General features: G+C 43.1%; 1 long non-coding RNA gene across 1 annotated transcript; it reads left to right on the top strand.

Annotated features, from left to right (window-relative positions):
• The first annotated feature begins 7,358 nt into the window (after window positions 1-7,358).
• Window positions 7,359-14,470, top strand: LOC112261998. The gene is made up of 4 exons (XR_002955265.2): window positions 7,359-8,029; window positions 10,171-10,234; window positions 10,539-10,772; window positions 11,385-14,470. It is a non-coding gene; the product is annotated as an uncharacterized LOC112261998 (long non-coding RNA).
• Window positions 14,471-16,598: the final 2,128 nt, after the last annotated feature.

The raw sequence follows: 16,598 nt of genomic DNA on the forward strand, positions 1-16,598 counted from the left end.
ATGCTATCGGTTGTAGGGATTCCCCATGAGAGTACGTAGCGTTTCCCAGAGGTGTTCTCTGCGTGCACAGTGACGCTGTCCACGAGTCGTGGCGGACTGGTCACTGAGCCGGCTGACGATGATGTTACAAAGAAATCTGTCACTACTTTCCTTGTGATCATGTTATCTGTGCCCCACTCTGATTTAATTAAGGTGCAACAGGCTAACCACACATCAGAAGAGTTGCATGACCAAATTGTGCCTGTGGAACAGTTGGAAGATGTCGCCCATGGCTATTTTCTCCAGGATGATGTCCTGATGAGAAAGTGGGTTCCTCATAGTAGTTTTGTGGGGAGTCTATTAGTCAGGATGTTGTGCCAGTTAAGTTTCGTGAGTTGGTGTTAAACTTCCCACGAAAATGTTGCTGGACATCTGGGCATGAGGAAAAGCTACAATCGCATACTGAAAAATTTATTTTGGCCTAGGTTAAAGTGGGATGTTTCCGCGTTCATCAAAACCTGTCACACCTGTCAATTAACAGGTAAACCAAATCTAGCAAATAAGCCGGTACCACTGTTTCCTATTCTCGTACTCAGCCAGCCTTTAGATTATCTGATTATTGACTGTGTTGGCCCTCTGCATCACTCCAAGAATGGTAGTAGTTACCTGTTCACTGTAATGTGTTGGACCACTAGGTTTCCTGCTGCCTATCCTCTCCGGTCTATCACGACTAAGTCTGTGCTAAAAGCTTTGACTCAGTTTCTCCCTGTTTGTAATCCCTAAGGTTATTCAGAGTGACCAAGGTTCTAATTTCACCTCTAATCTAATTGCTCAGGTTCTCAAACTATTAGACACAATTTGGCAAGTGCGCAGTCAAGGAGCGCTGGAACGTTTCCATCAAACACAAGTCTTTGTTGATAGCTTATTGTACGGAGATGGATAAGGATTGGGAGGAGGGGTTGCCTTGGGTACTGTTAGCCGCCAGGGAAGTTTTAACAGGAGGGCGCAGGTTTCGGTCGAAATTACCTAGTGTTCAGGCATAGTGTACGTGGGCTTCTAGTGGTGCTCCAGGATCAATGGAAGTCTCCCGATACACCTCAGTTATCTTATGTGTGATTTCCGGCGACGCCTATACGCCACTGGTGAGAATATTTGATCGTTGAGCTGAGCCTCGTCATTTTAGTCCAGGTGACCAGGTTCTTGCTCTGCTGCCAATTGTTGGTTCTCCTTTTCAAACCAAGTTTCAAGGTCCATATACAGTAAAAATAAAACTAGTTGCCACTCCGGAATGGAAGAAAGCACACAAACTGTGCCATGTAAATCTGCTAAAACCCTATTATGCACGTTCCTCTGGGGCCTGTTCTTTTGGCCGGTACTGCTACATCACTGGGTTCTTTTTGTCATGCTAGGTCCATGCATGGTGAGGATGTCCCTGGTCCCGACGATTGCGTACTGCAGGGTAGATTGAAAAATTCAGTCACTCTATGTTTTGGATTGCCTTCTCGCTCATCTACCTGCACATAGGCAAGACAAGTTTGTTGGTCTAATTCGTTTTCAAGTTTTGTTTTCTAATACACCCACACATATCAACTTAATAGAACACGATATTGATTGTGGGGATGTTGACCCCATCCGTCAGTGGTTCTACAGAACTTCTTCTGAGAAACTCCATTGTCTGGATGCTGAGATTAGGTACATGCTGGAGTGAGCCTTCTTTCTCCAGCTGGGCTTCTTCCTGTATCTTGGTCAGTAAACCGGATGGGACAAACATATTTTGTACAGACTACCGTAAGGTAAACAGTGTCACTAAGCCAGATTCATCTCCTCTTACTCGGATGGAGGACTGCGTTGATCAGGTCGGAGCAGCAAAGTTTGTGAGCAATTTTTACCTGCCTTTATTACACCCTCCGGTCTATACTGGTATTCGGTTATGAGTTTCAGTCTGTAATGCACCTGCCACTTTTCAGCTCCTTGTGAATAGGGTTGGCTCCAGTCTGGTCAGGTGCACTGTTTATCTGGACGATGTAGTGATTTATGCAGATACTTGGGAGGAGCATCTGTCCAGTATTCAAGCCTTGTTAGTATCTCCTGGCTGCGGGTCGCCTCACTATCAATCTGGCTGAATGCGAGTTTGCTCAGGCGACCGTTACGTACCTTGGCAAGATGGTTGGGCAGGGTGAAGTGCACCCTGTTTGGGCTAAAGTGGTGGCTATTGATGCTTTAACACCACCAACTACTAAAAAGGAACTGATGCGTTTCTTGAGAATGATTGGTTATTACTGTAGGTTCTGCAGGAACTTCTCTACCGTAGTCAACCCCTGACAGATTTGCTGAATGCTAAGGTGGTTAACATCTGGTCTCCTCTCTGTCAACAGGCTTTTGAGAATGCAAAGAAGTTGCTTACCTCAACTCCGGTGCTGGTTGCTCAGTCAGTGGATTTGTCATTCACCTTGCAGGTGGATGTAAGTCATGTGGGGGCAGGTGCAGTCCTGCTGCAAGCAGATGTGTCCGGTGTTGAGAGGCCTGTTCATTTATTTTACAAGAAGTTTAACCATTATAAGTTGAACTACTCCATGGTGGCAAAAGAAGTGCTAGCACTCATATGGGCGCTACAACACTTCGAGGTGTACGTCAGGTGTAGTACCTATTGTCTCTACACTGACCATAACCCTCTTACCATCTTGAGGTCTATGATGTTTCCTAATCAACACCCCTCATTATCACCATCTATGCACGCATCCACTCACTTACACTACTAACTACACACTCCATTGTTACTTTATTTAATAAATATATTTTTGTTATCTCCACATTATCTCCCTCTGTTACGGGCTACAAGCCAGCTCCTGACAGTAATGGACATCTCAGGAGTTGAAACAATGAAACAATGTATGCTATGTAGAACAAATGCTTAACTTTAATGCTTAACTTTAACATTAATTGAATCTCTGCCCAAGAAGACAATATGTACATCTTATCTTCTTGTCCTTTGCTCACTGTGTGGAATCAAACTAGCTAGTTTGTGAATATTATCAAAGCATTCAAATTGTCCAATCCACTAACTTCAGTCCAATCTAAGTTATCCTATTGGACATTTGAGAAGAGTACGCAGAGGACAGCATAGAAAACGAGAGATCACACAAAATATCACTTTGTATTGCATGTGCTGCTCGGCCTTCCCAATTAATCATGCACTGTCACCTCAAACCCTATAAAGCAATAAATCATGCCCAACACCTTTGATCTCTGTCCCTAAAATCCCCTACTGTACAATTAAACAATGGTATTTATACTGGTCCATCACATTTCCTAGTGGACATCAGAGTGAACTCAATCATGCGTTGTGATATAAAGAATCCCAGTTCCCATGGGATGGTGCACAGGTGGAATTTCAAATGGTGCAGACATAAATAACCGGAAACAATGTGCCTTGAGCTGGCACCTAGGGAGAGGCTGCTGCTGATCTCCCAGCGTGGTTCGGCCGGGGAGCACACAGTGCTCCATTCTGTCATGTCGGTGTGCACTACTCTCTCCCAGCTCAGCTTGCAGCTCAGTAATACAAATAAACGGTACAGCATGGGTGTAATGACCCAGCGAAGGGTCGTCCTGTTTGTTCAGATCTTGAGCAAAGGGCATTGGAGCAAATGGGACATCTGACAGAGCGCTAGAGGAAGGTGATGGGACTGCATTAACAAACTAAGGTAGCCAACAAGACAATGACCAGTAGCAAAAGGAAGATTTTCAGGAACATCAGTTGAAGGCCCATTTGTTTATCAGGATAAACATATTACAGTATTTACTTTTCCTAGGGTAGTGTGTTATATACAGTAAATGATTTGTCTTTCTGGACATTTCCATAGTCAGCTCTGTTCCAGACCAGGTCAGTGGTGATTACCACAGACACACAGGAGGCAGGTCAGTCAGTGATTACCACAGACACTCGGGTCTGTGTGTGTCAGGCCAGTCGGCAGACCTAATTGGAGCCCTCAGTCCTTCAATTCCAAAAGCATGATCTCCCCACTGCAGCCCTGATAAACAAAGCACACAGAGGATCAATGTATGTTGCCCAGGGGGCCTTCAACTGGCAGAAACACTGCTCTTTACATCTCTCACTGCACTTTTCCCATTCATTAACCTAAATGATCTGCCTGCCGGGGGGGTGATGTTAAACAATTATCCAATAAGCAATCTTTTGTCCCGAATGACCACTTGGGTATTGACTGGCTTAATGGCTTGATTGATACTTGTGCAGAGCAAAACAATGCAGGCACTGATTCATTAATTAATCGGAGTTTCCTGATACATCCTCTGTCACGTGTGATGGGAAAGTGAGATACTAATGTTGTCAGTCTAGGTTATCTAGTATCTGGTTGTTAATGTGCATTAATGCTTTAATTAGTCATTAGCCTGGGATTAGTGGTGTGATGTGTCTTTATAAAATCAATGCAATGGCCCATTTTATAATGGGCTCCCTAGTGGCACAGCGGTCTAAGGCACTGCATCTCAGTGCAAGAGGCGTCACCCTGGTTCGATTCCAGGCTGTATCACGGCCGTGATTGGGAGTCCCATAGGGCGGTGCACAATTGGGCCAGCGTCGTCCAGGTTTGACCGGGGTTAGGCTGCCATTGTAAATAAGAATTTCTTCTGAACTGACTTGCCCAGATAAATAAATAAACTAAAAAAATGACGCTCCATGTCTCTCCTCGGTAACTTCAAGCCATGTGTGTTATGAACAGGTAGAGAACTAGGAAATACATGCATGAACACTAAACTATTTCAAAGATCTTAGTGTAAAAACTCCCAACTGTCAAAGTTAAATAATCTGTAGAAGGCTGAGGAGCCATCTCTCAAAGTCTTCTTAAAAAGCTTATGAAGGGATATACTAATTTCCACGGTGAGAGCTCGATCAAAACACCACCATGAAATGTGTTTTAAATCATTTTGTGGGTGGGAAGCCACCGAAGAACTCGTCATTTCCAAACATTAGGATATTTATGGATTGAAACAAAAGGGCTTGGTGTCGATGAATGACTGGGCTTCAATCAGGACAGACACTGCATACCTGAGGTATACGAGGACAGGTCAATTGTATCTCGAGGTGACCTAGAGTATGCCTTGTTTTGGCATTATTTCATGCAGTAGCTTTATACAAGTGAAATAGCAATGCTAGAATTCAGAGAATTTGAGATGGCATCAACAGGTCCCCAGTGTTGGAGAATGGGAACCCATAGGCTGAATCACTGAATGCAGACAGACACAGAACAGCAGGGTAAGGTTAGCCTCTCTGTATGTGCTGCAGGTAGTTCCCACCATTCATTTGATAGAGGAGTAAGGTGGTAAATGCTAAAATTCCATCTCTTATTATTGACTTGATTCTCCCCCAGTTGTTTGAAGTTGTAATCTGACACTAAAAACCCTTTCATGCCAAGCTCTGGCTCCTCCACTCCCTCTCACTCTCTCTCAGCCCTACTTGGAAAGTATAGTGCCTCGTTAGCTGGCTGATAAATAATTAACAAACCCCAAACTACAGAGAGAGAACTCTGCAGACTGACTATCATCATGGCATTAGGATTTTGCTAGCTCTCTGTCTGTCTGTCTGTCTGCCTGTCTGTCTGTCTGCCTGCCTGCCTGCCTGCCTGCCTGCCTGCCTCTCTGCCTGCCTGCTCTGGGTCCCGGGTCTTGCTAGTTCAGAAGCTTTAAAGACGTCAGCTAAGCTTTCATCCACACACCAGCCCAACCTATGCTGGCAGGAAACTTGCGTCATTAATGGTTTAAACATGACCCCGTGTTGTGCAGATGACGTAGTTGCGAAATTGACGGTTATTTGACCATAGCATACTCTTTTGAAATACCAGTTGGTCAAATATCACTTGCACAATGCCACATCTTTAAAGTATAAGGCAATAAAGCATGTATATACATCCTTAATGAACAGTTATAACTTTAAACTAATAAAAAACAATGTCCCTAGTAATTCTGTTTTCGTGCGTTTCTGCCTCAGTATCTGATTGTACATAAAATCAATAGTTGAATTTTTTTCCATTGCTGACCTTGACCATTTCTATTAGCCTGGGACAAAGGACTAAATAGTCCTGAAAAGGGAGGCCTTGCTTCCTTTCTCAGCTAGCAGATAATAATGATGACTTGATACGACTTGACCGCGATAATGATAATGACTGTGATAATGACCACAATAATGATAATGACTGTGATGATGATAATGTGAAGGAATAGCATTTTACGAGACTTAAAGATCGAGCAGGTGTTAGCAACCTGTAATAGATGTTGCTCTCTAAGAATAATTTTATAGAGGTGCTATATTCCTCATATGCCAGAGGTAGAGAAGCGTGGTATACTGTCTCTCACCGCCTCTCTCTCAGTTGCGTGACAAGGAAAGTTATTGCTGGCCACTAACTGAATCACAGTGCTTGTTTCAATTTAATTCACTGTAAATGAGTAATCTACCTCAACAACAAGGAGATGGCTTACAGTCTCTGTGAGTTGAGTTCTCCTACCACGTCATCCCGAAAGTAAAAGAAAGAACAACATCGGCCACCGTCGACCTCAACCCCAGCACTAAACATGCATGTACACACACATCTACCCTTACATTTCCCATATGTGGACAGGAATGCTCTATAGACCATGTTGGTGTATGACAATACCTGCTGTAGTAAGGTGCCGTTTATATAGGAATAACAGTCAGACAGAAGCCTGCCTGTATTTGGCCAAAAGCATAGTAAAGGGAAGTATGCATTTTACCCTGTCTTTGTTTTTGTCTGTAACGAGAACAACTTGGACTCAATGTGGGCAGTGTTGAGAAACCACACCATCGCCAGAGCATCATGTCCTCAAACTAATATAATCAGTCCCACTGAATGACATTAGGACCTGGTGATAACAATTTAGTCCACTTATTCTGGGGCTTACTAGTCCTCTTGTAGGACCGGGTCAATCGGTCCAGTGTTCCTGCCACCTTAGGGAGTTCTCAGATGACCAAACAGCACCTCCTACTGGACAACATGAACTTTACAACAACGTGCCACTTGAGGTTCAAATGCTATTCTGCCCATTGAAGATAATTCACTATAACAATCAGGTTTAAGAATCTTCACTCCATTGACCCAGTTTAGGCTTATGGATCTAAAAAAAATGGGGGAAAACCAGAGAGATGGATGAGACCAATGTTGTGTTCGTCATGAATATCAATCATCCAGGGGTCAAAGGTCCATACATATCGGCCATAAGCTGTTACAGTTGCACTATCTAGAGACAGACCATATTTTACCCACTCCTGTTCGAAACACACTCTTAGACCAGAGATTATGCCTGTTGGAACACAGCCTGCTGCACATTGGCCAAAGGCTGCACCATCCCACTGACAGAGTTAGCTCTATCTGTCTGAAACAGCCGACATGCCCAGCAGCTATTCCAGATGGCACCCAAACTTCTGAGAGATAATTCTACTATGGCACAGTAAGTCATAACACAACACTCTTTGAAAAAGGTTAACTGAGTTGAATATAAGGTTGTTTGACAGAAACATACAAAATTACTCACAGGATATGAGACGTTTTTACATTGAAGTTTGCAGCTGAGTGATGGCGGACGCATGACAACTCCATGTAAATAATCATTATACTGTCTACAACTGTAGTGGAATGGAGCAATTTGCACGGAGCCCACTTCATTCAATGGAAGTATGCCCTATTTTCCTACAGAAGCTACAGCAACTCTTAAGAATTGGTTTCTGCTCTATATCAACTGCGCACAAAATCATACAAGTTGCTGAGGATTTAAAAGCATTCTAACTGAACTGAGATTGCAAGGTGTGTGGTGAGTTGGAAAAAACAATCTGCCTGTAGAAATAGGCCTAACGCCATTCCACCCCATTTCTGTCAACTTCTGATTTCAGTAAAAATTCTTGACAGACTAAGCTTCCTATGAAGTAGTTGATGAGTGGCCAACTGGAATGAGATTTGACCAAGTGCTGCAGATAGTTTAATGGATCATATTCAAGCTTCAGGAGGAAACAGAGGAGGCCAATCAGGTGAGACTCCTTTCTGGAGGAATGTTACAATAGCAGTGTGCTCAAGCTCTGTGTCTACAGAGACCTGTCTGTAGTCTGTCCCAGGGAACACTGTCAGACTCTCTTGAACAAAGTTATAGCAGCAGGAAGGAGAGAAAGAATAGTGTTTAAGAGAGAAAACATCTGTTATGTTATTTGATCCTAATTATCATAACATCCTTTGAGAGAGACACTTGTGATAGTCAATCTTCTGGACTTATTTAGGTGTTTTAATAATTGTTGCTAATACGTTACAACATTTTTTATTTTACCTTTATTTAACTAGGCAAGTCAGTTAAGAACACTTTTTTTTCAATGACAGCCTTGGAACAGTGGGTTAACTGCCTTGTTCAGGGGCAGATCGACAGATCTTTACCTTGTCAGCTCGGGGATCTTCTCGATCTTGTAACCCTTCGGTTACTAGTCCAAAGCGCTAACCACTAGGCTACCTGCCGCCCCAACATTGATTTCCCCAGAGACAAAAAAAGTAATAATAATAATAATCAGCTCTCCATTGTGCGTGGTAAATAGATGAGAAGGTCATGGAGAACACATACAGTACACCAGGCATTTGACCAGGGAAACAAATCAGGTGTGAAATTTTCCTCTTGGAAAGTTAGGTCTTGGAAGCTATGTCATCAACATGTTTGTACCACAGTGTTAAACAGCCTACAATAATATAGCCATGATGAACCTGGCGCCATTTAATATTTATGTACTGTACATGGCCTGCTTTCATATGGGAACCGGTGTGAAACCTCAGGGAACCCTGCTTGAGTAACAATGCATACCAGATGTGGAGGGAACCATATGATCAGTATTAGACAAGCCCACAGGAGGGTCCATTGTCTTCCCATACTGGCAAACCACAAAGACAGCATTCCTGAGGAAGCTAACATTGAAAACTAACCAACCAATGACTGTTCTTTAGGGAAGAATTAGTTACAAACAGAGAGAGCGAGAAAGAGCGAAAGAGAGAGAGTGAAATGGATGCTATTCACCAAGGCACCAGCCTGACATTCAACTTGTTGAGTGTGAAAACCTGCACTGTAAGCAATCAATGTCAAATAAAACTGTATGCATAATTGAAAGAAATTGACTGGAAAAGAAACAGAGATTCTCATAGACTGTTCATTGTGTGGTGTACAAAACACAGAACAATACAACTCTTTTGGGAACATTTGGTAGGAAGGAATTTACTATTTATTTATTATTTTTATTGAACCCTTATTTTACTAGGTAAGTTGACTGAAAACACATTCTCATTTACAACAACGACCTAGGGAATAGTTATAGAAGAGAAGGGGGGGATGAATCAGCCAATTAGAAACTGGGGATGATAGGTGGCCATGATGGTATGAGGGCCAGATTGGGAATTTAGCCAGGACACCGGGGTTAACAACCCCACTCTTACGATAAGTGCCATAGGATCTTTAGTGACCACAGAGAGTCAGGACACCCGTTTGACGTCCCATCTGAAAGACAGCACCCTACACAGAACAATGTTCCCAATCACAAGGTGAGGGGTGAGAGTGGCACATGGACACGTGTAGACTCCCGAGTGGCGCACGGTCTAAGGCACTGCAGCTCAGTGCTAGAGGCGTCACTACAGACCCTGGTTTGATTCCAGGCTGTATCACAACAATGGATGTGATGTGATCACACAATGGATGTGATTGGGAGTCCCATAGGACGGCGCACAATTGGCCCAGCATGCCTAGTTCAATAAAGGTTCAATAAAAACTAGACAAATAAGAGAAAAGGACAGAAGGAAACCTTTTCATATCTTATGGAACAGGCAAGTGGTCTTTGAAACCAAACTTTTATCTAAACTAGCACAGCGGGGAAGAGACAAACATCACTTTGTTTGACATTCCTTGTGGGCACTTTACAAATTAGATTTTAGACAGGCACTAGTTAAGTAGCTTCAATGAAAAGTAATGGGGGCCACACTGGTAAAAGTTTGTGAGATTTTACATTAAGCATTATTTAAATTGGAGTGTAAGTGTTTCATTGTTTTTTGGGCTGATGTGACATTTAAGTAGAACAGGAGCCAGCTTAATTATCATCTCATATTCAGTAACATATTTACATAATTTGACCCTAGTTTTGATTTACAAAAGGCCACATTGAACATGACATGCTCTGCTGTGGCAGCGGACCAAAACCATTACTGCGTATTCATCTGTAAGTAGATCCATTTTTATTTTTTTTTGTTTAATGCTGTATGACAACAAAGATTAAAGACAAATGTAATACTCCAACAGTGCTGAAGTTACATAAACATACTAAAGGATCTTTACTGATCATTTTGACAGACACATCCAGGCCCTTTTACAGCATGTCTTTATCCTCGCTCAGTGTTTTCAGTAAACCCTCCTGGAGCTTGGACCCTTGGCATGACCACAGACCTCAAATGAAAACCATGATTTGCCCCCCCTAATCTCTGTCCTCATTCCCCCTTGCTTTTGCTAACCTCCTGGGTCCCTAGAACACTCTCCAGTCTACATTGCCAGATGGGAGGCAGATGATCGTCAGTGACGAAGCCCAGCTCAGAGTCTTTCTGGGGCAGACTGAACAGCAGCAGGTGGCTCCTCAACACCTAATCCGGACAGGACAGATGTTAGGAAAGACCATCAGGGGAGAGGGGAGGAGTGGCAGGAGGATAAGAAGGCCCAGGGGAAGGTGAGAGGAGTGAAGAGCTGGAAGACCCAGGGGAAGGAGAGTGAGTACGAGTGTGTACCTCATCAGTCAGGTAGTAGTGAGTCTTCCTCAGGAGGCTGTGACGTGCTGTTTCAACCTACTGGAGAAGGGTGGGAAAGCCTTTCAGAGGGGTGTACAAAAGAGTTAATATCCAAAGTACAGAGCGATTCTCAATTACCCTCAAATTGCCTAGCCCTGTTGAGCAGTATGACATTTCTAGGTACTGCAAAGCAACACAGTCCAGTCAATTGTCATCATGTGGGTCTGAGGTGGGACAGAGCCACCACGTAGAGCACACGACACCAGCACTGCCACAGTGTCCCCGTCACCAGCGCACGGAAGTAGAGTATCAGTGGGAGAGAATCCTCTGGGGGCGACGTGAACCTTTCCATAGGGATGGCCAGCTAGGAGGAACACAGAGAGGGGTTCATTTAGCCTATCTTTATGTCACATGATTTAGACACTTTGTCAAATCGCACAATTTTGCAGAAAGTGACAAGAACCACAGTGCTCTATCTACTGGCCGTTTACACAGAAATGTACCCTGTACTCTCAATTACCCTGTAATTGAGAGTACTCTCAATTATTTCAGTCCAGCATGTTAATTAACCAGCCTCCCTCTCACCTGTTCCAGTGTTACCCCCAGGGAGCGCAGCAGGCCCACATGCTCCACAAACACAGCCAACTCCATGGTGGCATTGAAGCATCTCTGCTGAAGTCGTCAAACAGGGGGTCCCCGACTGACACCGACTCAAACTGTCCAACCAGGGCAGAATAGAGGTAATTGAAGGAGGCCAGGAAGTTGAGCCAGGAAGTTCAGCCCAGGTGATGGTCCTCCTCTGGAAGAGAGGACAGAAGGCTCCATGTGGGCCAGGTGAGGTAGCAGCCCCGGACAGAGGGCAGCTGGACACAGGCTTCCCTTAGCAAAGGACCCAGTTCGGACAAGGGTCTGGGGGGAGGGGAGGAGCTATACAGCACTGAGTCCACATAAAATAGTGCCTTTATAAGAAGACTAAGGCTGGTTGGCAGTGGCACCAGAGGAATTCCAGCTATAGAGCAGTGATCTAACTGAAAGTGAAAAGGTCAGGAGTTCGATTCCCCCCCCCCCGGACGATCAAGATAGGTCAAGATATTAGGTCAAGATATTATCCCTAGAGTTGGGTTACTAGGATCTATTTCTTTAAATAATGGATGACAGTTTAGCTAATCAGGTAAAACAAATAGAAGGCCAGAGTTAGGGACCAGAACAGATAGACATAGAAGTTGGAGATATACTAGCAGAACACATGAGAAGACTGTTTGTTAACCAAACCTGTATGTCCAAGATTTTGTGCCCAACAGGTGAATTACAGGAGAAGGTGATTCACTCAATCCAACCAGGAGACGGGGGGTGAATCCAGTCCCAGAGGAGAATAGACTGGAAGCAGCCCCGTTGGGAAGGCCCATACCAGGTTCTGTTAAACCACCGCCTTTGCCATTAGAATAGCTGAGAGAGTCACTTGGGTCCGCATTACCCACTGCAAAAGGGTATGTACACATATAAGCACTGCTGATCACACACAGAGTTAGGAGAAGAACCGAGTACCAACAGGGTCCGGGGATTACCTCCTTACACAAAGAATTCCTATTCCGACCGTTCATCACTGTGGGTGATCCTAGAAGTGTGAGTATGGGGTGGTACCTAGCAGACCGACTAAGGGCAGGAGAGGGTTGGCGGTTTTTGGGAAGAGTAGGGGCTCTGAGCTGCATCATAGTGTTGGTAACCTTTCTGATACATCCAGATCCACCACCTTCCGGTACTAATTATATGATGCCATTGTCTTTGATAAGAAGTAAAAGATCAACTATATAATACACTGACCATCAAGGACGAGTGACTTACAGAATAAGGAGTCAAAGAAGATCAAGATGTAGGATTTAAGGTAAACATTAAACAATTCCCTAGGAAAGCAGATAACTTTACAGGGATTGGGTTGGCCAGATTGAAGTACTCGGCCAACCCACCTCGGTTCAGGTTAACTCCTGATGAGTACCAGTGTTATAGATACAATAATGGCACTGAGAACTTAGATGATTTTAATGGCTGAAAGGTAATCGTTAATGTGACTGACTTAGGTTTGGAAGTACAGGAGAAAATTCTTAACCTAACAGCACCTATAACTGATGTAGGGTGGGCTCGTACCAGCAAAGGAACGCATACGACAGAAACTACCAGAAAGGGTGGTCAGGAACTTGCGCCCCGGGGTTATTGGTCCAACCAGTTTGAGTTAGTCATCAGAGGCCAGTTATAGGAGGCTAAAGTAGGCATAGGAGGAGTTTTGACCAGGATGGGAGTCTAGATGGATGCTATTGGCATCCTCAGGGAAGTTACCGATTAATACAAAGCTATGAATCAAATAGGTGAAGACTTTACCACTACGTTCTTTTGGTGGTTGACAATAAATAAAAATGTGGATTGGATTAATGACATCTATTATAATCAACAGAGATTCGTGAATGATACTGGGGATGCAGTAAAGGGATTCTCTGACCAATTATCCGCCACCTCCCTCATGACCTGGTAAAATAGACTGACTCTCGATATGTTAATTGGCAGAAAAGTGTAAATATAGAATGATTGGGGTTCATTGCTGTACGTTTGATTTTTAATAACATTGTCATTGCTGTACGTTGATTTTTTAATAACACAGCTCCAGACGGATCAGTGACCAGGGCCCTGGCTGGTTTAACCACATTAGCTCACGAATTAGCAGAGAACTCTCGGGTGGATAATGCTCTAACAAATTGGTTTGACAGTGTGTTTGGGAAATGGAAAAATGTCATAATCACTGTGTTGTGGGCAACTTTCACCTGTATGAGTGTTTTGGTTCTGTGTGGATGTTGTTTGGTCTCGTGTATGAGAGGTTTGATAACCAGGACTCTGGAGAGATCAATGATGCAACAGATGGTGAGATACGGACAGATTCCGAGCTCTGGCCAGTGGGATGACGAATACAGGCCTACAGGCCTAGGAGATGGCTCCGTTTCTTTTAACTACGAGGAGGCCATGTTGGATGAGACTGTTTTTGATGTTTAAGAATGTTTTTTTAATGAAGATTGTAATAAAAATCCTAACAGGAAGCGTTATGATTGGATGTAGGCCTATAACAGTCATTGCTGAATATCGGCTGTACATACATGTATTGGTTTGAATTATTCTTGGATACCATTTATGTCTCTATGTAGTATTTGAGGAATCAGTGTGTATTATTTAGTCATTAAGGGTGGATTGTTAATGGGATTTATATGTTTAAATGAATGATTAGAATATTCCACCCTGAAACCATATGATTGTATGAAATTTATTAGAATCATGAGATTATTTTAATGATGTGTGTGGTTTTAGTCAGTAGAATTATATATCCGTGAGTGTAGTTTTAGGCAGAATTAGGGTATAACAATATATCTGTACAATATGTCTACTTTAGTATCTTAAAAACAGACTGTCTGAGCAAGATTCGGTGCCGACCTTGGCTGGGGGCCACTGAGAGTACTTCCCAGGGTCTCCCTATCTTGAGGGAGGACGGGGAGTGATTCTCACGGCCTCCCCTAATCTTTGTCGGCTGGGTAGCAGGACAGTATGTGCATAAGATACCTACTGTTTGTGTGGAAGTATGTGCACAGCTATAAAATGGATGTCTTTGTATTCTTGACTTTAGAACGTTAGCTGAATAAACTGTACTAACCTTTTGCATCAGCTGAGTCTTTGACTAATTATAATTAAACCCATGGTCTTACAAACCTCTGGGATTGGTCAAAGCTATTGATTGATTGTTATTATCATTGGGATTGAAAAGTCTCCTGGCAACATTCAGCCAGGAACATTCCAAATCACATAGACAAGGCCCGTGAGAGAATTATCTTTCAACAGTGAGAACCTGGAAGCATTGAGTATAAACAGCTCAGTCAAATATTGTGAAAATTATTATGGTCAACTATCTGTATCTGATATAATTAACAGGGGAAATTGCCAAGTATCCCAACAAGTGGAGACTTCACAGATGCACAGATTCACTACTTAACCAAGGCACCTGTCTGAGGAATACAGTGACTGAAGGACTAGATGAGCCTACTGTATAGGGAGATGAGACAGCCTGGCTCTGAATAACTCTATATGATGATGCTATATAGCCTAAGACTAGGGCTGTGGCGGTCAGCTGGTAATTATCATGCAACTGACTGCCGGTCCATTAATTAACATAAAGACCTTTAGCATCTCCAAGAAATCCATTTAATTTACACCACCACAATAAATCCATGATTTATTTTATGCAGGTCTAAAAGAAACATTTTGTGAAGAAAGTGTATTTCAGAATGTCACGCCTGCTCCTGCTCCCTCCGGCGCTCTACGTCGCTGGTCTGCTAACACCGACCCTGGCAACTATATTAGGCACACTTGTTCCCCATCATTACACACACCTGGTCATGATTTTCTCCTTGATTACTCCCCCTTTATTTAGCCCTCAGTAGTATCAGTCATTAGGTAGTATTATTTTATCTCACGTTCAGTAACGCTTCTCATGTTTCGTCATCTGTATCGGTTCATCATTAAACTCACCTTCCGCACCTGCTTCCTGACTAGACTTACACAGAAGAACATAATGAATGGCCTACTGTATGTGCCACACCATAGGCTGTAGTAGGCGTATTCATTTTGCACACAATATATGCTTAAAATTACATGATTTTATATTAAGAAGAATATAATTGAGCTTTGCTGAATAAAATAGGAAGGATATGTTTTCCATTCTGGAGCGATACTGGCATGAAGTGGCGATGTTGAGCGTAAAAGTGGATAATTTGAAACAGGTCCTTTACGATAGATTTAGAGTTAATTGGCAACTATAGTTAATGATACAAATCTTAGAATGTCTTCGAAATGAAAACATATGGGCAGCATAATGCAACTATATATGCTAATAATGACTTGAGAAAGTCACAAAAAAGCTTGCGCTCTGTTCCTTGACTCAGGCTGCTCACACTTCTCTCAAAGTGATCATATTTTTCACACGTCAGATTAATCTCATAGTAATCTGGTCTGTGCTAATATGTCAAATTTGCATCGATTTAGAATGGCCCATTATCAAATGGGCAGGAACAGGGGCAGGGGGAAAAAATACGTAATCTGTATGCACTCGAATAGCGAATGGAGGCTGCTTTCACTGGGTTTGTTTTTTAAACATGCCAGGTAGGCTACTCCGGTTTTCATAGCGGAGCATGTGCTTAATACTAGCAGTTGAGAAGTAAATATAGTAGCAGCTGGGATCCTCTTCCTCTTCAAGCACCAAAACTCTGCTTTCACACGGAATTGCAAGTAGGAATGTCTGCGTTTATAAGAACATCTTCACTCCAGACGTCAACCACTGTTTGAGGAGCATGCTCTCGCTGCGCAACAGGTGATACTTCTTCCAAACTCTGTATGCCATGGGCTCTCCAACCCTATTCCTGCAGCTACCCAGTGAAATCTGTTTGAGAACATCGATAGTAACATATTTTCCCAACAAAACAGATTTAATTAAACTGTTAACAGCCCCTCTCTCTGCGAGCTCGAGAAAGGAATGGAGGAGAGAGAGAGGGGTCATGAGCAGATGAGCTCCTGCGTTTTCCAGCATGTTTTTAAAAAATAGATTCTGAGTTAGATAAACTTGGATTTTTTTGGCAAGGACATATACATAATACTACCCTACACAACAAAACCTTCACTCCAAATCTAAACTCCAAGCCTCCAACCTGACTTTGGACAAAATTACTTGGAAGGATTCCTACTACCAAAGCTATACAGCAAAAAACCTGACTCAGTTACACCAGC

Source organism: Oncorhynchus tshawytscha, linkage group LG11, assembly GCF_018296145.1.
Source record: "Oncorhynchus tshawytscha isolate Ot180627B linkage group LG11, Otsh_v2.0, whole genome shotgun sequence".
Taxonomy (NCBI): domain Eukaryota; kingdom Metazoa; phylum Chordata; class Actinopteri; order Salmoniformes; family Salmonidae; genus Oncorhynchus; species Oncorhynchus tshawytscha.